The sequence below is a fragment of the Furipterus horrens genome, unplaced genomic scaffold (assembly GCF_987537825.1).
Source record: "Furipterus horrens unplaced genomic scaffold, mFurHor1.1.pri manual_scaffold_15, whole genome shotgun sequence".
NCBI lineage: Eukaryota > Metazoa > Chordata > Mammalia > Chiroptera > Furipteridae > Furipterus > Furipterus horrens.
Window position 1 is genome coordinate 27,038,007 of NW_028327185.1, and position 16,485 is coordinate 27,054,491.

The window sequence follows — 16,485 nt, forward strand, 5'->3', positions numbered from 1 at the left end:
GAAGCGGCCAAAAAGCCTACAGCACCCGGTATTCCCAGGCGGTCTCCCATCCAAGTACTAACCAGGCCCGACCCTGCTTAGCTTCCGAGGTCAGACGAGATCGGGCGCGTTCAGGGTGGTATGGCCGTAGACGCGGGAGGCGGCTTCCAGAGGCCTCAAGAGCCTGTGCCTCGCCTCCAGGCCCCTCTCCCCTGGGGCGCGCGGCTGGGCCGCGCCCCTCTCTGTGAGCTGCGACACCCCCGTCCCGCCCCCACCCCCGCTGAGCCCTCCACCTGCCCCCTGCCCCACCTGCGCAGGTTCCAGCGGGCAGGGCGAAGGCACCTGCGTCGCACAGGGTGACGTTTCCTCCCCGCCGAGCTGAAGTAGGGACGTGCCCTGCCCCGGTGGGGGTGGGTGGCGTGGACAGAGCCCCCACCCCGTAGGATCGCGAGGAGGGGGCGTGGAGGGCGGTAACGGGGCCCTGGCGGCAGCGGCCTTCCCAGGCACCTCCCCCCAGGGGGCGCTGCTGGGGCTGCCGGGGCCGGCCTCGGATCGTTTTGCTTCCAGTGAAGCACGCTTCGTATACGTTTTGTTTTCTTCATCACCTCTTTTTATTGTGGTTCCATTAGACAGACGTGCCCCGCAGCCTCCCCCACGGCCCCACGGCGGGCTGCCGCCCGCCTCCACCCCCGCCCAAACACACACCTATGTGTGGCATAGGTTTCTGACCCCACGTTCTCAGATCTCAGACACCGTCGTCATCTTGCGTGTGTGTCCGCCGCGCGCGTGTGTGCGTTTAAGTGGTCTCGGCGGGCATTTCCACGGCTCGCACGATACATGTATTCCACGAAGGAATGCAGAGACAAGGATGCCTCACAGTTAAGACCGAACCCCAACGCGGCTACGCACTGACAATGCACTGCGCTCAGAGTCATTTTCACGTACGAGCTTCCAAACTCCCTACCAGTCAGTAAAGTCACTTTCCCGCCGTTACTAACGGGGTCGGGGTGGGGGTCGGGGGTGGGGGCGCGAGAAAAACCCTTTAGAAGCTAGCGAGGAGGAGAAAACTTGCTGGAAAACCTTCGGGTCTGCGCGGCCCAAACAAAGACAGAGTGACAACACCGTGTCCATAACCGTGTTCCTTAAGGTATTTCAAACGCACCCCTGACAGCTCCGGGAAGCGCATTCGTAGCTCCATCGCCTCGTGTATTTAAGTTCCCTTCACTGAAGCGACACTGCACCTATTGCGCCAAGTGAACTGGGACCAATGTGCTTAGAAAGGTGGCACTCAGCGTAGAACTGGACACAACGGCTGATGACAGGTGTTTGAAAACGAGGCTCTCACGGAGAGCGCCAAATGCGTGGCCTGCGAGTATTTTGTCCGCTTGCTTCTGAATTTGGAGGCCCTTGTGGCCCTTGCAGGCCTACGTAGAGAAGCCAAGAGTAGAACCCCTGACAAAAAGGGAAAAAAAAAAAAAAAAAAAAGAGATCTTAGGACGAGAGATAGAAAGATGGGCCCCGTCATAAGTTTCACTGACCACGGGGAGTGGAGAGGGGCGGGTCCCCCTCCTGGGTCTGGAGAGCTCCACCTGGAGCAAGAAGATGAAAGCGCCCTGGCCCGGCGACAGGGGGCGGGTGACGGGTGGGCTGGGGGCCGAAGGAGAGGCCTTCCAAAAAGCCTACAGCACCCGGTATTCCCAGGCGGTCTCCCATCCAAGTACTAACCAGGCCCGACCCTGCTTAGCTTCCGAGATCAGACGAGATCGGGCGCGTTCAGGGTGGTATGGCCGTAGACGCAGGAGGCGGCTTCCAGAGGCCTCAAGAGCCTGTGCCTCGCCTCCAGGCCCCTCTCCCCTGGCGGCGCCCGGCCGGCCGCGCCCCTCTCTGGGACGCTGCCCCCGAGCCCTCCACCTGCCCCCTGCCCCACCTGCTCAGGTTCCAGCGGGCAGGGCCAAGGCACCTCCCCCGGAGGGGACGTTTCCTCCCTGCCTAGCTGAAGAAAGAGCCTGCCCTGCCCGATGGGGAGCACAGAGACCCCAACCGCCACCACCACCACCCCCACCAGCACCACCAGCACCACGACCACCGCCACCACCATGTAGGCGGCCGGGGAGGGGTCGGGGACGGCGGGGAAGGGGCAGGGGCGGCGGCGGCCTTCCCCGGCCCCTGCCCCCAAGGCGCGGGGCTGCGGCTACCGAGGCCGGCCTCACAGGGCCTCTGGGTCGGGGCCAGGGGCCGTGGTCTGGGGGCCGGGGGCCGTGGTGAGGGTCGGCGGTGGGCGGGGGGGGCCTTCCCTCTCTCTGTCCCGGGGGCTCGGGCCCCCTACGACGACTGGGGACCTCCTCTCTCGCGAGCGAGTCTGGGAGACACGGCACCTCTTAACCAAGAGGTGCCCGGAGGCGGCGCGGATTCCCCTATGGCCCGGGCGGTGGCCTCCGCGGCGCCGGGGCAGGAGGGTGGTGCGGGGGGTGGGGGCTGGGGGTGGGGGGCGAGTCGGGAGGAGCTGGTCACCGTCCTGGGCAGGGGGTGGGGGTGGCGGGGTCCCGCAAGGAGCAGGAAGAGGAAAGCAGCCGAGCCGGCGGCTGCGGGCAAAAGGACGAAGCGGCCAAAAAGCCTACAGCACCCGGTATTCCCAGGCGGTCTCCCATCCAAGTACTAACCAGGCCCGACCCTGCTTAGCTTCCGAGGTCAGACGAGATCGGGCGCGTTCAGGGTGGTATGGCCGTAGACGCGGGAGGCGGCTTCCAGAGGCCTCAAGAGCCTGTGCCTCGCCTCCAGGCCCCTCTCCCCTGGGGCGCGCGGCTGGGCCGCGCCCCTCTCTGTGAGCTGCGACACCCCCGTCCCGCCCCCACCCCCGCTGAGCCCTCCACCTGCCCCCTGCCCCACCTGCGCAGGTTCCAGCGGGCAGGGCGAAGGCACCTGCGTCGCACAGGGTGACGTTTCCTCCCCGCCGAGCTGAAGTAGGGACGTGCCCTGCCCCGGTGGGGGTGGGTGGCGTGGACAGAGCCCCCACCCCGTAGGATCGCGAGGAGGGGGCGTGGAGGGCGGTAACGGGGCCCTGGCGGCAGCGGCCTTCCCAGGCACCTCCCCCCAGGGGGCGCTGCTGGGGCTGCCGGGGCCGGCCTCGGATCGTTTTGCTTCCAGTGAAGCACGCTTCGTATACGTTTTGTTTTCTTCATCACCTCTTTTTATTGTGGTTCCATTAGACAGACGTGCCCCGCAGCCTCCCCCACGGCCCCACGGCGGGCTGCCGCCCGCCTCCACCCCCGCCCAAACACACACCTATGTGTGGCATAGGTTTCTGACCCCACGTTCTCAGATCTCAGACACCGTCGTCATCTTGCGTGTGTGTCCGCCGCGCGCGTGTGTGCGTTTAAGTGGTCTCGGCGGGCATTTCCACGGCTCGCACGATACATGTATTCCACGAAGGAATGCAGAGACAAGGATGCCTCACAGTTAAGACCGAACCCCAACGCGGCTACGCACTGACAATGCACTGCGCTCAGAGTCATTTTCACGTACGAGCTTCCAAACTCCCTACCAGTCAGTAAAGTCACTTTCCCGCCGTTACTAACGGGGTCGGGGTGGGGGTCGGGGGTGGGGGCGCGAGAAAAACCCTTTAGAAGCTAGCGAGGAGGAGAAAACTTGCTGGAAAACCTTCGGGTCTGCGCGGCCCAAACAAAGACAGAGTGACAACACCGTGTCCATAACCGTGTTCCTTAAGGTATTTCAAACGCACCCCTGACAGCTCCGGGAAGCGCATTCGTAGCTCCATCGCCTCGTGTATTTAAGTTCCCTTCACTGAAGCGACACTGCACCTATTGCGCCAAGTGAACTGGGACCAATGTGCTTAGAAAGGTGGCACTCAGCGTAGAACTGGACACAACGGCTGATGACAGGTGTTTGAAAACGAGGCTCTCACGGAGAGCGCCAAATGCGTGGCCTGCGAGTATTTTGTCCGCTTGCTTCTGAATTTGGAGGCCCTTGTGGCCCTTGCAGGCCTACGTAGAGAAGCCAAGAGTAGAACCCCTGACAAAAAGGGAAAAAAAAAAAAAAAAAAAAAAAAACAGAGATCTTAGGACGAGAGATAGAAAGATGGGCCCCGTCATAAGTTTCACTGACCACGGGGAGTGGAGAGGGGCGGGTCCCCCTCCTGGGTCTGGAGAGCTCCACCTGGAGCAAGAAGATGAAAGCGCCCTGGCCCGGCGACAGGGGGCGGGTGACGGGTGGGCTGGGGGCCGAAGGAGAGGCCTTCCAAAAAGCCTACAGCACCCGGTATTCCCAGGCGGTCTCCCATCCAAGTACTAACCAGGCCCGACCCTGCTTAGCTTCCGAGATCAGACGAGATCGGGCGCGTTCAGGGTGGTATGGCCGTAGACGCAGGAGGCGGCTTCCAGAGGCCTCAAGAGCCTGTGCCTCGCCTCCAGGCCCCTCTCCCCTGGCGGCGCCCGGCCGGCCGCGCCCCTCTCTGGGACGCTGCCCCCGAGCCCTCCACCTGCCCCCTGCCCCACCTGCTCAGGTTCCAGCGGGCAGGGCCAAGGCACCTCCCCCGGAGGGGACGTTTCCTCCCTGCCTAGCTGAAGAAAGAGCCTGCCCTGCCCGATGGGGAGCACAGAGACCCCAACCGCCACCACCACCACCCCCACCAGCACCACCAGCACCACGACCACCGCCACCACCATGTAGGCGGCCGGGGAGGGGTCGGGGACGGCGGGGAAGGGGCAGGGGCGGCGGCGGCCTTCCCCGGCCCCTGCCCCCAAGGCGCGGGGCTGCGGCTACCGAGGCCGGCCTCACAGGGCCTCTGGGTCGGGGCCAGGGGCCGTGGTCTGGGGGCCGGGGGCCGTGGTGAGGGTCGGCGGTGGGCGGGGGGGGCCTTCCCTCTCTCTGTCCCGGGGGCTCGGGCCCCCTACGACGACTGGGGACCTCCTCTCTCGCGAGCGAGTCTGGGAGACACGGCACCTCTTAACCAAGAGGTGCCCGGAGGCGGCGCGGATTCCCCTATGGCCCGGGCGGTGGCCTCCGCGGCGCCGGGGCAGGAGGGTGGTGCGGGGGGTGGGGGCTGGGGGTGGGGGGGCGAGTCGGGAGGAGCTGGTCACCGTCCTGGGCAGGGGGTGGGGGTGGCGGGGTCCCGCAAGGAGCAGGAAGAGGAAAGCAGCCGAGCCGGCGGCTGCGGGCAAAAGGACGAAGCGGCCAAAAAGCCTACAGCACCCGGTATTCCCAGGCGGTCTCCCATCCAAGTACTAACCAGGCCCGACCCTGCTTAGCTTCCGAGGTCAGACGAGATCGGGCGCGTTCAGGGTGGTATGGCCGTAGACGCGGGAGGCGGCTTCCAGAGGCCTCAAGAGCCTGTGCCTCGCCTCCAGGCCCCTCTCCCCTGGGGCGCGCGGCTGGGCCGCGCCCCTCTCTGTGAGCTGCGACACCCCCGTCCCGCCCCCACCCCCGCTGAGCCCTCCACCTGCCCCCTGCCCCACCTGCGCAGGTTCCAGCGGGCAGGGCGAAGGCACCTGCGTCGCACAGGGTGACGTTTCCTCCCCGCCGAGCTGAAGTAGGGACGTGCCCTGCCCCGGTGGGGGTGGGTGGCGTGGACAGAGCCCCCACCCCGTAGGATCGCGAGGAGGGGGCGTGGAGGGCGGTAACGGGGCCCTGGCGGCAGCGGCCTTCCCAGGCACCTCCCCCCAGGGGGCGCTGCTGGGGCTGCCGGGGCCGGGCTCGGATCGTTTTGCTTCCAGTGAAGCACGCTTCGTATACGTTTTGTTTTCTTCATCACCTCTTTTTATTGTGGTTCCATTAGACAGACGTGCCCCGCAGCCTCCCCCACGGCCCCACGGCGGGCTGCCGCCCGCCTCCACCCCCGCCCAAACACACACCTATGTGTGGCATAGGTTTCTGACCCCACGTTCTCAGATCTCAGACACCGTCGTCATCTTGCGTGTGTGTCCGCCGCGCGCGTGTGTGCGTTTAAGTGGTCTCGGCGGGCATTTCCACGGCTCGCACGATACATGTATTCCACGAAGGAATGCAGAGACAAGGATGCCTCACAGTTAAGACCGAACCCCAACGCGGCTACGCACTGACAATGCACTGCGCTCAGAGTCATTTTCACGTACGAGCTTCCAAACTCCCTACCAGTCAGTAAAGTCACTTTCCCGCCGTTACTAACGGGGTCGGGGTGGGGGTCGGGGGTGGGGGCGCGAGAAAAACCCTTTAGAAGCTAGCGAGGAGGAGAAAACTTGCTGGAAAACCTTCGGGTCTGCGCGGCCCAAACAAAGACAGAGTGACAACACCGTGTCCATAACCGTGTTCCTTAAGGTATTTCAAACGCACCCCTGACAGCTCCGGGAAGCGCATTCGTAGCTCCATCGCCTCGTGTATTTAAGTTCCCTTCACTGAAGCGACACTGCACCTATTGCGCCAAGTGAACTGGGACCAATGTGCTTAGAAAGGTGGCACTCAGCGTAGAACTGGACACAACGGCTGATGACAGGTGTTTGAAAACGAGGCTCTCACGGAGAGCGCCAAATGCGTGGCCTGCGAGTATTTTGTCCGCTTGCTTCTGAATTTGGAGGCCCTTGTGGCCCTTGCAGGCCTACGTAGAGAAGCCAAGAGTAAAACCCCTGACAAAAAGGGAAAAAAAAAAAAAAAAAAAAAAAAGAGATCTTAGGACGAGAGATAGAAAGATGGGCCCCGTCATAAGTTTCACTGACCACGGGGAGTGGAGAGGGGCGGGTCCCCCTCCTGGGTCTGGAGAGCTCCACCTGGAGCAAGAAGATGAAAGCGCCCTGGCCCGGCGACAGGGGGCGGGTGACGGGTGGGCTGGGGGCCGAAGGAGAGGCCTTCCAAAAAGCCTACAGCACCCGGTATTCCCAGGCGGTCTCCCATCCAAGTACTAACCAGGCCCGACCCTGCTTAGCTTCCGAGATCAGACGAGATCGGGCGCGTTCAGGGTGGTATGGCCGTAGACGCGGGAGGCGGCTTCCAGAGGCCTCAAGAGCCTGTGCCTCGCCTCCAGGCCCCTCTCCCCTGGCGGCGCCCGGCCGGCCGCGCCCCTCTCTGGGTCGCTGCCCCCGAGCCCTCCACCTGCCCCCTGCCCCACCTGCTCAGGTTCCAGCGGGCAGGGCCAAGGCACCTCCCCCGGAGGGGACGTTTCCTCCCTGCCTAGCTGAAGAAAGAGCTTGCCCTGCCCGATGGGGAGCACAGAGACCCCAACCACCACCACCACCCCCCCCACCAGCACCACCAGCACCACGACCACCGCCACCACCATGTAGGCGGCCGGGGAGGGGTCGGGGACGGCGGGGAAGGGGCAGGGGCGGCGGCGGCCTTCCCCGGCCCCTGCCCCCAAGGCGCGGGGCTGCGGCTACCGAGGCCGGCCTCACAGGGCCTCTGGGTCGGGGCCAGGGGCCGTGGTCTGGGGGCCGGGGGCCGTGGTGAGGGTCGGCGGTGGGCGGGGGGGGCCTTCCCTCTCTCTGTCCCGGGGGCTCGGGCCCCCTACGACGACTGGGGACCTCCTCTCTCGCGAGCGAGTCTGGGAGACACGGCACCTCTTAACCAAGAGGTGCCCGGAGGCGGCGCGGATTCCCCTATGGCCCGGGCGGTGGCCTCCGCGGCGCCGGGGCAGGAGGGTGGTGCGGGGGGTGGGGGCTGGGGGTGGGGGGCGAGTCGGGAGGAGCTGGTCACCGTCCTGGGCAGGGGGTGGGGGTGGCGGGGTCCCGCAAGGAGCAGGAAGAGGAAAGCAGCCGAGCCGGCGGCTGCGGGCAAAAGGACGAAGCGGCCAAAAAGCCTACAGCACCCGGTATTCCCAGGCGGTCTCCCATCCAAGTACTAACCAGGCCCGACCCTGCTTAGCTTCCGAGGTCAGACGAGATCGGGCGCGTTCAGGGTGGTATGGCCGTAGACGCGGGAGGCGGCTTCCAGAGGCCTCAAGAGCCTGTGCCTCGCCTCCAGGCCCCTCTCCCCTGGGGCGCGCGGCTGGGCCGCGCCCCTCTCTGTGAGCTGCGACACCCCCGTCCCGCCCCCACCCCCGCTGAGCCCTCCACCTGCCCCCTGCCCCACCTGCGCAGGTTCCAGCGGGCAGGGCGAAGGCACCTGCGTCGCACAGGGTGACGTTTCCTCCCCGCCGAGCTGAAGTAGGGACGTGCCCTGCCCCGGTGGGGGTGGGTGGCGTGGACAGAGCCCCCACCCCGTAGGATCGCGAGGAGGGGGCGTGGAGGGCGGTAACGGGGCCCTGGCGGCAGCGGCCTTCCCAGGCACCTCCCCCCAGGGGGCGCTGCTGGGGCTGCCGGGGCCGGCCTCGGATCGTTTTGCTTCCAGTGAAGCACGCTTCGTATACGTTTTGTTTTCTTCATCACCTCTTTTTATTGTGGTTCCATTAGACAGACGTGCCCCGCAGCCTCCCCCACGGCCCCACGGCGGGCTGCCGCCCGCCTCCACCCCCGCCCAAACACACACCTATGTGTGGCATAGGTTTCTGACCCCACGTTCTCAGATCTCAGACACCGTCGTCATCTTGCGTGTGTGTCCGCCGCGCGCGTGTGTGCGTTTAAGTGGTCTCGGCGGGCATTTCCACGGCTCGCACGATACATGTATTCCACGAAGGAATGCAGAGACAAGGATGCCTCACAGTTAAGACCGAACCCCAACGCGGCTACGCACTGACAATGCACTGCGCTCAGAGTCATTTTCACGTACGAGCTTCCAAACTCCCTACCAGTCAGTAAAGTCACTTTCCCGCCGTTACTAACGGGGTCGGGGTGGGGGTCGGGGGTGGGGGCGCGAGAAAAACCCTTTAGAAGCTAGCGAGGAGGAGAAAACTTGCTGGAAAACCTTCGGGTCTGCGCGGCCCAAACAAAGACAGAGTGACAACACCGTGTCCATAACCGTGTTCCTTAAGGTATTTCAAACGCACCCCTGACAGCTCCGGGAAGCGCATTCGTAGCTCCATCGCCTCGTGTATTTAAGTTCCCTTCACTGAAGCGACACTGCACCTATTGCGCCAAGTGAACTGGGACCAATGTGCTTAGAAAGGTGGCACTCAGCGTAGAACTGGACACAACGGCTGATGACAGGTGTTTGAAAACGAGGCTCTCACGGAGAGCGCCAAATGCGTGGCCTGCGAGTATTTTGTCCGCTTGCTTCTGAATTTGGAGGCCCTTGTGGCCCTTGCAGGCCTACATAGAGAAGCCAAGAGTAAAACCCCTGACAAAAAGGGAAAAAAAAAAAAAAAAAAAAAAAAAGAGATCTTAGGACGAGAGATAGAAAGATGGGCCCCGTCATAAGTTTCACTGACCACGGGGAGTGGAGAGGGGCGGGTCCCCCTCCTGGGTCTGGAGAGCTCCACCTGGAGCAAGAAGATGAAAGCGCCCTGGCCCGGCGACAGGGGGCGGGTGACGGGTGGGCTGGGGGCCGAAGGAGAGGCCTTCCAAAAAGCCTACAGCACCCGGTATTCCCAGGCGGTCTCCCATCCAAGTACTAACCAGGCCCGACCCTGCTTAGCTTCCGAGATCAGACGAGATCGGGCGCGTTCAGGGTGGTATGGCCGTAGACGCGGGAGGCGGCTTCCAGAGGCCTCAAGAGCCTGTGCCTCGCCTCCAGGCCCCTCTCCCCTGGCGGCGCCCGGCCGGCCGCGCCCCTCTCTGGGTCGCTGCCCCCGAGCCCTCCACCTGCCCCCTGCCCCACCTGCTCAGGTTCCAGCGGGCAGGGCCAAGGCACCTCCCCCGGAGGGGACGTTTCCTCCCTGCCTAGCTGAAGAAAGAGCTTGCCCTGCCCGATGGGGAGCACAGAGACCCCAACCACCACCACCACCCCCCCCACCAGCACCACCAGCACCACGACCACCGCCACCACCATGTAGGCGGCCGGGGAGGGGTCGGGGACGGCGGGGAAGGGGCAGGGGCGGCGGCGGCCTTCCCCGGCCCCTGCCCCCAAGGCGCGGGGCTGCGGCTACCGAGGCCGGCCTCACAGGGCCTCTGGGTCGGGGCCAGGGGCCGTGGTCTGGGGGCCGGGGGCCGTGGTGAGGGTCGGCGGTGGGCGGGGGGGGGCCTTCCCTCTCTCTGTCCCGGGGGCTCGGGCCCCCTACGACGACTGGGGACCTCCTCTCTCGCGAGCGAGTCTGGGAGACACGGCACCTCTTAACCAAGAGGTGCCCGGAGGCGGCGCGGATTCCCCTATGGCCCGGGCGGTGGCCTCCGCGGCGCCGGGGCAGGAGGGTGGTGCGGGGGGTGGGGGCTGGGGGTGGGGGGCGAGTCGGGAGGAGCTGGTCACCGTCCTGGGCAGGGGGTGGGGGTGGCGGGGTCCCGCAAGGAGCAGGAAGAGGAAAGCAGCCGAGCCGGCGGCTGCGGGCAAAAGGACGAAGCGGCCAAAAAGCCTACAGCACCCGGTATTCCCAGGCGGTCTCCCATCCAAGTACTAACCAGGCCCGACCCTGCTTAGCTTCCGAGGTCAGACGAGATCGGGCGCGTTCAGGGTGGTATGGCCGTAGACGCGGGAGGCGGCTTCCAGAGGCCTCAAGAGCCTGTGCCTCGCCTCCAGGCCCCTCTCCCCTGGGGCGCGCGGCTGGGCCGCGCCCCTCTCTGTGAGCTGCGACACCCCCGTCCCGCCCCCACCCCCGCTGAGCCCTCCACCTGCCCCCTGCCCCACCTGCGCAGGTTCCAGCGGGCAGGGCGAAGGCACCTGCGTCGCACAGGGTGACGTTTCCTCCCCGCCGAGCTGAAGTAGGGACGTGCCCTGCCCCGGTGGGGGTGGGTGGCGTGGACAGAGCCCCCACCCCGTAGGATCGCGAGGAGGGGGCGTGGAGGGCGGTAACGGGGCCCTGGCGGCAGCGGCCTTCCCAGGCACCTCCCCCCAGGGGGAGCTGCTGGGGCTGCCGGGGCCGGCCTCGGATCGTTTTGCTTCCAGTGAAGCACGCTTCGTATACGTTTTGTTTTCTTCATCACCTCTTTTTATTGTGGTTCCATTAGACAGACGTGCCCCGCAGCCTCCCCCACGGCCCCACGGCGGGCTGCCGCCCGCCTCCACCCCCGCCCAAACACACACCTATGTGTGGCATAGGTTTCTGACCCCACGTTCTCAGATCTCAGACACCGTCGTCATCTTGCGTGTGTGTCCGCCGCGCGCGTGTGTGCGTTTAAGTGGTCTCGGCGGGCATTTCCACGGCTCGCACGATACATGTATTCCACGAAGGAATGCAGAGACAAGGATGCCTCACAGTTAAGACCGAACCCCAACGCGGCTACGCACTGACAATGCACTGCGCTCAGAGTCATTTTCACGTACGAGCTTCCAAACTCCCTACCAGTCAGTAAAGTCACTTTCCCGCCGTTACTAACGGGGTCGGGGTGGGGGTCGGGGGTGGGGGCGCGAGAAAAACCCTTTAGAAGCTAGCGAGGAGGAGAAAACTTGCTGGAAAACCTTCGGGTCTGCGCGGCCCAAACAAAGACAGAGTGACAACACCGTGTCCATAACCGTGTTCCTTAAGGTATTTCAAACGCACCCCTGACAGCTCCGGGAAGCGCATTCGTAGCTCCATCGCCTCGTGTATTTAAGTTCCCTTCACTGAAGCGACACTGCACCTATTGCGCCAAGTGAACTGGGACCAATGTGCTTAGAAAGGTGGCACTCAGCGTAGAACTGGACACAACGGCTGATGACAGGTGCTTGAAAACGAGGCTCTCACGGAGAGCGCCAAATGCGTGGCCTGCGAGTATTTTGTCCGCTTGCTTCTGAATTTGGAGGCCCTTGTGGCCCTTGCAGGCCTACGTAGAGAAGCCAAGAGTAAAACCCCTGACAAAAAGGGAAAAAAAAAAAAAAAAAAAAAAGAGATCTTAGGACGAGAGATAGAAAGATGGGCCCCGTCATAAGTTTCACTGACCACGGGGAGTGGAGAGGGGCGGGTCCCCCTCCTGGGTCTGGAGAGCTCCACCTGGAGCAAGAAGATGAAAGCGCCCTGGCCCGGCGACAGGGGGCGGGTGACGGGTGGGCTGGGGGCCGAAGGAGAGGCCTTCCAAAAAGCCTACAGCACCCGGTATTCCCAGGCGGTCTCCCATCCAAGTACTAACCAGGCCCGACCCTGCTTAGCTTCCGAGATCAGACGAGATCGGGCGCGTTCAGGGTGGTATGGCCGTAGACGCAGGAGGCGGCTTCCAGAGGCCTCAAGAGCCTGTGCCTCGCCTCCAGGCCCCTCTCCCCTGGCGGCGCCCGGCCGGCCGCGCCCCTCTCTGGGACGCTGCCCCGAGCCCTCCACCTGCCCCCTGCCCCACCTGCTCAGGTTCCAGCGGGCAGGGCCAAGGCACCTCCCCCGGAGGGGACGTTTCCTCCCTGCCTAGCTGAAGAAAGAGCCTGCCCTGCCCGATGGGGAGCACAGAGACCCTAACCGCCACCACCACCACCCCCACCAGCACCACCAGCACCACGACCACCGCCACCACCATGTAGGCGGCCGGGGAGGGGTCGGGGACGGCGGGGAAGGGGCAGGGGCGGCGGCGGCCTTCCCCGGCCCCTGCCCCCAAGGCGCGGGGCTGCGGCTACCGAGGCCGGCCTCACAGGGCCTCTGGGTCGGGGCCAGGGGCCGTGGTCTGGGGGCCGGGGGCCGTGGTGAGGGTCGGCGGTGGGCGGGGGGGGCCTTCCCTCTCTCTGTCCCGGGGGCTCGGGCCCCCTACGACGACTGGGGACCTCCTCTCTCGCGAGCGAGTCTGGGAGACACGGCACCTCTTAACCAAGAGGTGCCCGGAGGCGGCGCGGATTCCCCTATGGCCCGGGCGGTGGCCTCCGCGGCGCCGGGGCAGGAGGGTGGTGCGGGGGGTGGGGGCTGGGGGTGGGGGGCGAGTCGGGAGGAGCTGGTCACCGTCCTGGGCAGGGGGTGGGGGTGGCGGGGTCCCGCAAGGAGCAGGAAGAGGAAAGCAGCCGAGCCGGCGGCTGCGGGCAAAAGGACGAAGCGGCCAAAAAGCCTACAGCACCCGGTATTCCCAGGCGGTCTCCCATCCAAGTACTAACCAGGCCCGACCCTGCTTAGCTTCCGAGGTCAGACGAGATCGGGCGCGTTCAGGGTGGTATGGCCGTAGACGCGGGAGGCGGCTTCCAGAGGCCTCAAGAGCCTGTGCCTCGCCTCCAGGCCCCTCTCCCCTGGGGCGCGCGGCTGGGCCGCGCCCCTCTCTGTGAGCTGCGACACCCCCGTCCCGCCCCCACCCCCGCTGAGCCCTCCACCTGCCCCCTGCCCCACCTGCGCAGGTTCCAGCGGGCAGGGCGAAGGCACCTGCGTCGCACAGGGTGACGTTTCCTCCCCGCCGAGCTGAAGTAGGGACGTGCCCTGCCCCGGTGGGGGTGGGTGGCGTGGACAGAGCCCCCACCCCGTAGGATCGCGAGGAGGGGGCGTGGAGGGCGGTAACGGGGCCCTGGCGGCAGCGGCCTTCCCAGGCACCTCCCCCCAGGGGGCGCTGCTGGGGCTGCCGGGGCCGGCCTCGGATCGTTTTGCTTCCAGTGAAGCACGCTTCGTATACGTTTTGTTTTCTTCATCACCTCTTTTTATTGTGGTTCCATTAGACAGACGTGCCCCGCAGCCTCCCCCACGGCCCCACGGCGGGCTGCCGCCCGCCTCCACCCCCGCCCAAACACACACCTATGTGTGGCATAGGTTTCTGACCCCACGTTCTCAGATCTCAGACACCGTCGTCATCTTGCGTGTGTGTCCGCCGCGCGCGTGTGTGCGTTTAAGTGGTCTCGGCGGGCATTTCCACGGCTCGCACGATACATGTATTCCACGAAGGAATGCAGAGACAAGGATGCCTCACAGTTAAGACCGAACCCCAACGCGGCTACGCACTGACAATGCACTGCGCTCAGAGTCATTTTCACGTACGAGCTTCCAAACTCCCTACCAGTCAGTAAAGTCACTTTCCCGCCGTTACTAACGGGGTCGGGGTGGGGGTCGGGGGTGGGGGCGCGAGAAAAACCCTTTAGAAGCTAGCGAGGAGGAGAAAACTTGCTGGAAAACCTTCGGGTCTGCGCGGCCCAAACAAAGACAGAGTGACAACACCGTGTCCATAACCGTGTTCCTTAAGGTATTTCAAACGCACCCCTGACAGCTCCGGGAAGCGCATTCGTAGCTCCATCGCCTCGTGTATTTAAGTTCCCTTCACTGAAGCGACACTGCACCTATTGCGCCAAGTGAACTGGGACCAATGTGCTTAGAAAGGTGGCACTCAGCGTAGAACTGGACACAACGGCTGATGACAGGTGTTTGAAAACGAGGCTCTCACGGAGAGCGCCAAATGCGTGGCCTGCGAGTATTTTGTCCGCTTGCTTCTGAATTTGGAGGCCCTTGTGGCCCTTGCAGGCCTACGTAGAGAAGCCAAGAGTAGAACCCCTGACAAAAAGGGAAAAAAAAAAAAAAAAAAAAAAGAGATCTTAGGACGAGAGATAGAAAGATGGGCCCCGTCATAAGTTTCACTGACCACGGGGAGTGGAGAGGGGCGGGTCCCCCTCCTGGGTCTGGAGAGCTCCACCTGGAGCAAGAAGATGAAAGCGCCCTGGCCCGGCGACAGGGGGCGGGTGACGGGTGGGCTGGGGGCCGAAGGAGAGGCCTTCCAAAAAGCCTACAGCACCCGGTATTCCCAGGCGGTCTCCCATCCAAGTACTAACCAGGCCCGACCCTGCTTAGCTTCCGAGATCAGACGAGATCGGGCGCGTTCAGGGTGGTATGGCCGTAGACGCAGGAGGCGGCTTCCAGAGGCCTCAAGAGCCTGTGCCTCGCCTCCAGGCCCCTCTCCCCTGGCGGCGCCCGGCCGGCCGCGCCCCTCTCTGGGACGCTGCCCCCGAGCCCTCCACCTGCCCCCTGCCCCACCTGCTCAGGTTCCAGCGGGCAGGGCCAAGGCACCTCCCCCGGAGGGGACGTTTCCTCCCTGCCTAGCTGAAGAAAGAGCCTGCCCTGCCCGATGGGGAGCACAGAGACCCCAACCACCACCACCACCACCCCCACCAGCACCACCAGCACCACGACCACCGCCACCACCATGTAGGCGGCCGGGGAGGGGTCGGGGACGGCGGGGAAGGGGCAGGGGCGGCGGCGGCCTTCCCCGGCCCCTGCCCCCAAGGCGCGGGGCTGCGGCTACCGAGGCCGGCCTCACAGGGCCTCTGGGTCGGGGCCAGGGGCCGTGGTCTGGGGGCCGGGGGCCGTGGTGAGGGTCGGCGGTGGGCGGGGGGGGCCTTCCCTCTCTCTGTCCCGGGGGCTCGGGCCCCCTACGACGACTGGGGACCTCCTCTCTCGCGAGCGAGTCTGGGAGACACGGCACCTCTTAACCAAGAGGTGCCCGGAGGCGGCGCGGATTCCCCTATGGCCCGGGCGGTGGCCTCCGCGGCGCCGGGGCAGGAGGGTGGTGCGGGGGGTGGGGGCTGGGGGTGGGGGGCGAGTCGGGAGGAGCTGGTCACCGTCCTGGGCAGGGGGTGGGGGTGGCGGGGTCCCGCAAGGAGCAGGAAGAGGAAAGCAGCCGAGCCGGCGGCTGCGGGCAAAAGGACGAAGCGGCCAAAAAGCCTACAGCACCCGGTATTCCCAGGCGGTCTCCCATCCAAGTACTAACCAGGCCCGACCCTGCTTAGCTTCCGAGGTCAGACGAGATCGGGCGCGTTCAGGGTGGTATGGCCGTAGACGCGGGAGGCGGCTTCCAGAGGCCTCAAGAGCCTGTGCCTCGCCTCCAGGCCCCTCTCCCCTGGGGCGCGCGGCTGGGCCGCGCCCCTCTCTGTGAGCTGCGACACCCCCGTCCCGCCCCCACCCCCGCTGAGCCCTCCACCTGCCCCCTGCCCCACCTGCGCAGGTTCCAGCGGGCAGGGCGAAGGCACCTGCGTCGCACAGGGTGACGTTTCCTCCCCGCCGAGCTGAAGTAGGGACGTGCCCTGCCCCGGTGGGGGTGGGTGGCGTGGACAGAGCCCCCACCCCGTAGGATCGCGAGGAGGGGGCGTGGAGGGCGGTAACGGGGCCCTGGCGGCAGCGGCCTTCCCAGGCACCTCCCCCCAGGGGGCGCTGCTGGGGCTGCCGGGGCCGGCCTCGGATCGTTTTGCTTCCAGTGAAGCACGCTTCGTATACGTTTTGTTTTCTTCATCACCTCTTTTTATTGTGGTTCCATTAGACAGACGTGCCCCGCAGCCTCCCCCACGGCCCCACGGCGGGCTGCCGCCCGCCTCCACCCCCGCCCAAACACACACCTATGTGTGGCATAGGTTTCTGACCCCACGTTCTCAGATCTCAGACACCGTCGTCATCTTGCGTGTGTGTCCGCCGCGCGCGTGTGTGCGTTTAAGTGGTCTCGGCGGGCATTTCCACGGCTCGCACGATACATGTATTCCACGAAGGAATGCAGAGACAAGGATGCCTCACAGTTAAGACCGAACCCCAACGCGGCTACGCACTGACAATGCACTGCGCTCAGAGTCATTTTCACGTACGAGCTTCCAAACTCCCTACCAGTCAGTAAAGTCACTTTCCCGCCGTTACTAACGGGGTCGGGGTGGGGGTCGGGGGTG

General features: G+C 65.2%; 13 non-coding genes across 13 annotated transcripts; all 13 read right to left on the bottom strand.

Annotated features, from left to right (window-relative positions):
- Positions 1 to 13: 13 nt before the first annotated feature.
- LOC149992577 (5S ribosomal RNA) lies at positions 14 to 132 on the bottom strand. Its single transcript, XR_016508415.1, has one exon. It is a non-coding gene; the product is annotated as a 5S ribosomal RNA (ribosomal RNA).
- A 1,523-nt stretch (positions 133 to 1,655) lies between these two features.
- LOC149992578 (5S ribosomal RNA) lies at positions 1,656 to 1,774 on the bottom strand. Its single transcript, XR_016508385.1, has one exon. It is a non-coding gene; the product is annotated as a 5S ribosomal RNA (ribosomal RNA).
- An 816-nt stretch (positions 1,775 to 2,590) lies between these two features.
- Positions 2,591 to 2,709, bottom strand: LOC149992579 (5S ribosomal RNA). Its single transcript, XR_016508416.1, has one exon. It is a non-coding gene; the product is annotated as a 5S ribosomal RNA (ribosomal RNA).
- A 1,530-nt stretch (positions 2,710 to 4,239) lies between these two features.
- LOC149992580 (5S ribosomal RNA) lies at positions 4,240 to 4,358 on the bottom strand. Its single transcript, XR_016508386.1, has one exon. It is a non-coding gene; the product is annotated as a 5S ribosomal RNA (ribosomal RNA).
- Positions 4,359 to 5,175: 817 nt separating this feature from the next.
- LOC149992581 (5S ribosomal RNA) lies at positions 5,176 to 5,294 on the bottom strand. Its single transcript, XR_016508417.1, has one exon. It is a non-coding gene; the product is annotated as a 5S ribosomal RNA (ribosomal RNA).
- A 1,527-nt stretch (positions 5,295 to 6,821) lies between these two features.
- LOC149992582 (5S ribosomal RNA) lies at positions 6,822 to 6,940 on the bottom strand. The gene has a single exon (XR_016508387.1). It is a non-coding gene; the product is annotated as a 5S ribosomal RNA (ribosomal RNA).
- Positions 6,941 to 7,756: 816 nt separating this feature from the next.
- Positions 7,757 to 7,875, bottom strand: LOC149992583 (5S ribosomal RNA). Its single transcript, XR_016508418.1, has one exon. It is a non-coding gene; the product is annotated as a 5S ribosomal RNA (ribosomal RNA).
- Positions 7,876 to 9,403: 1,528 nt separating this feature from the next.
- On the bottom strand, positions 9,404 to 9,522 carry LOC149992584 (5S ribosomal RNA). The gene has a single exon (XR_016508388.1). It is a non-coding gene; the product is annotated as a 5S ribosomal RNA (ribosomal RNA).
- Positions 9,523 to 10,339: 817 nt separating this feature from the next.
- On the bottom strand, positions 10,340 to 10,458 carry LOC149992585 (5S ribosomal RNA). Its single transcript, XR_016508419.1, has one exon. It is a non-coding gene; the product is annotated as a 5S ribosomal RNA (ribosomal RNA).
- A 1,525-nt stretch (positions 10,459 to 11,983) lies between these two features.
- On the bottom strand, positions 11,984 to 12,102 carry LOC149992586 (5S ribosomal RNA). The gene has a single exon (XR_016508389.1). It is a non-coding gene; the product is annotated as a 5S ribosomal RNA (ribosomal RNA).
- An 815-nt stretch (positions 12,103 to 12,917) lies between these two features.
- On the bottom strand, positions 12,918 to 13,036 carry LOC149992587 (5S ribosomal RNA). The gene has a single exon (XR_016508420.1). It is a non-coding gene; the product is annotated as a 5S ribosomal RNA (ribosomal RNA).
- Positions 13,037 to 14,561: 1,525 nt separating this feature from the next.
- Positions 14,562 to 14,680, bottom strand: LOC149992588 (5S ribosomal RNA). Its single transcript, XR_016508391.1, has one exon. It is a non-coding gene; the product is annotated as a 5S ribosomal RNA (ribosomal RNA).
- Positions 14,681 to 15,496: 816 nt separating this feature from the next.
- Positions 15,497 to 15,615, bottom strand: LOC149992589 (5S ribosomal RNA). The gene has a single exon (XR_016508421.1). It is a non-coding gene; the product is annotated as a 5S ribosomal RNA (ribosomal RNA).
- Positions 15,616 to 16,485: the final 870 nt, after the last annotated feature.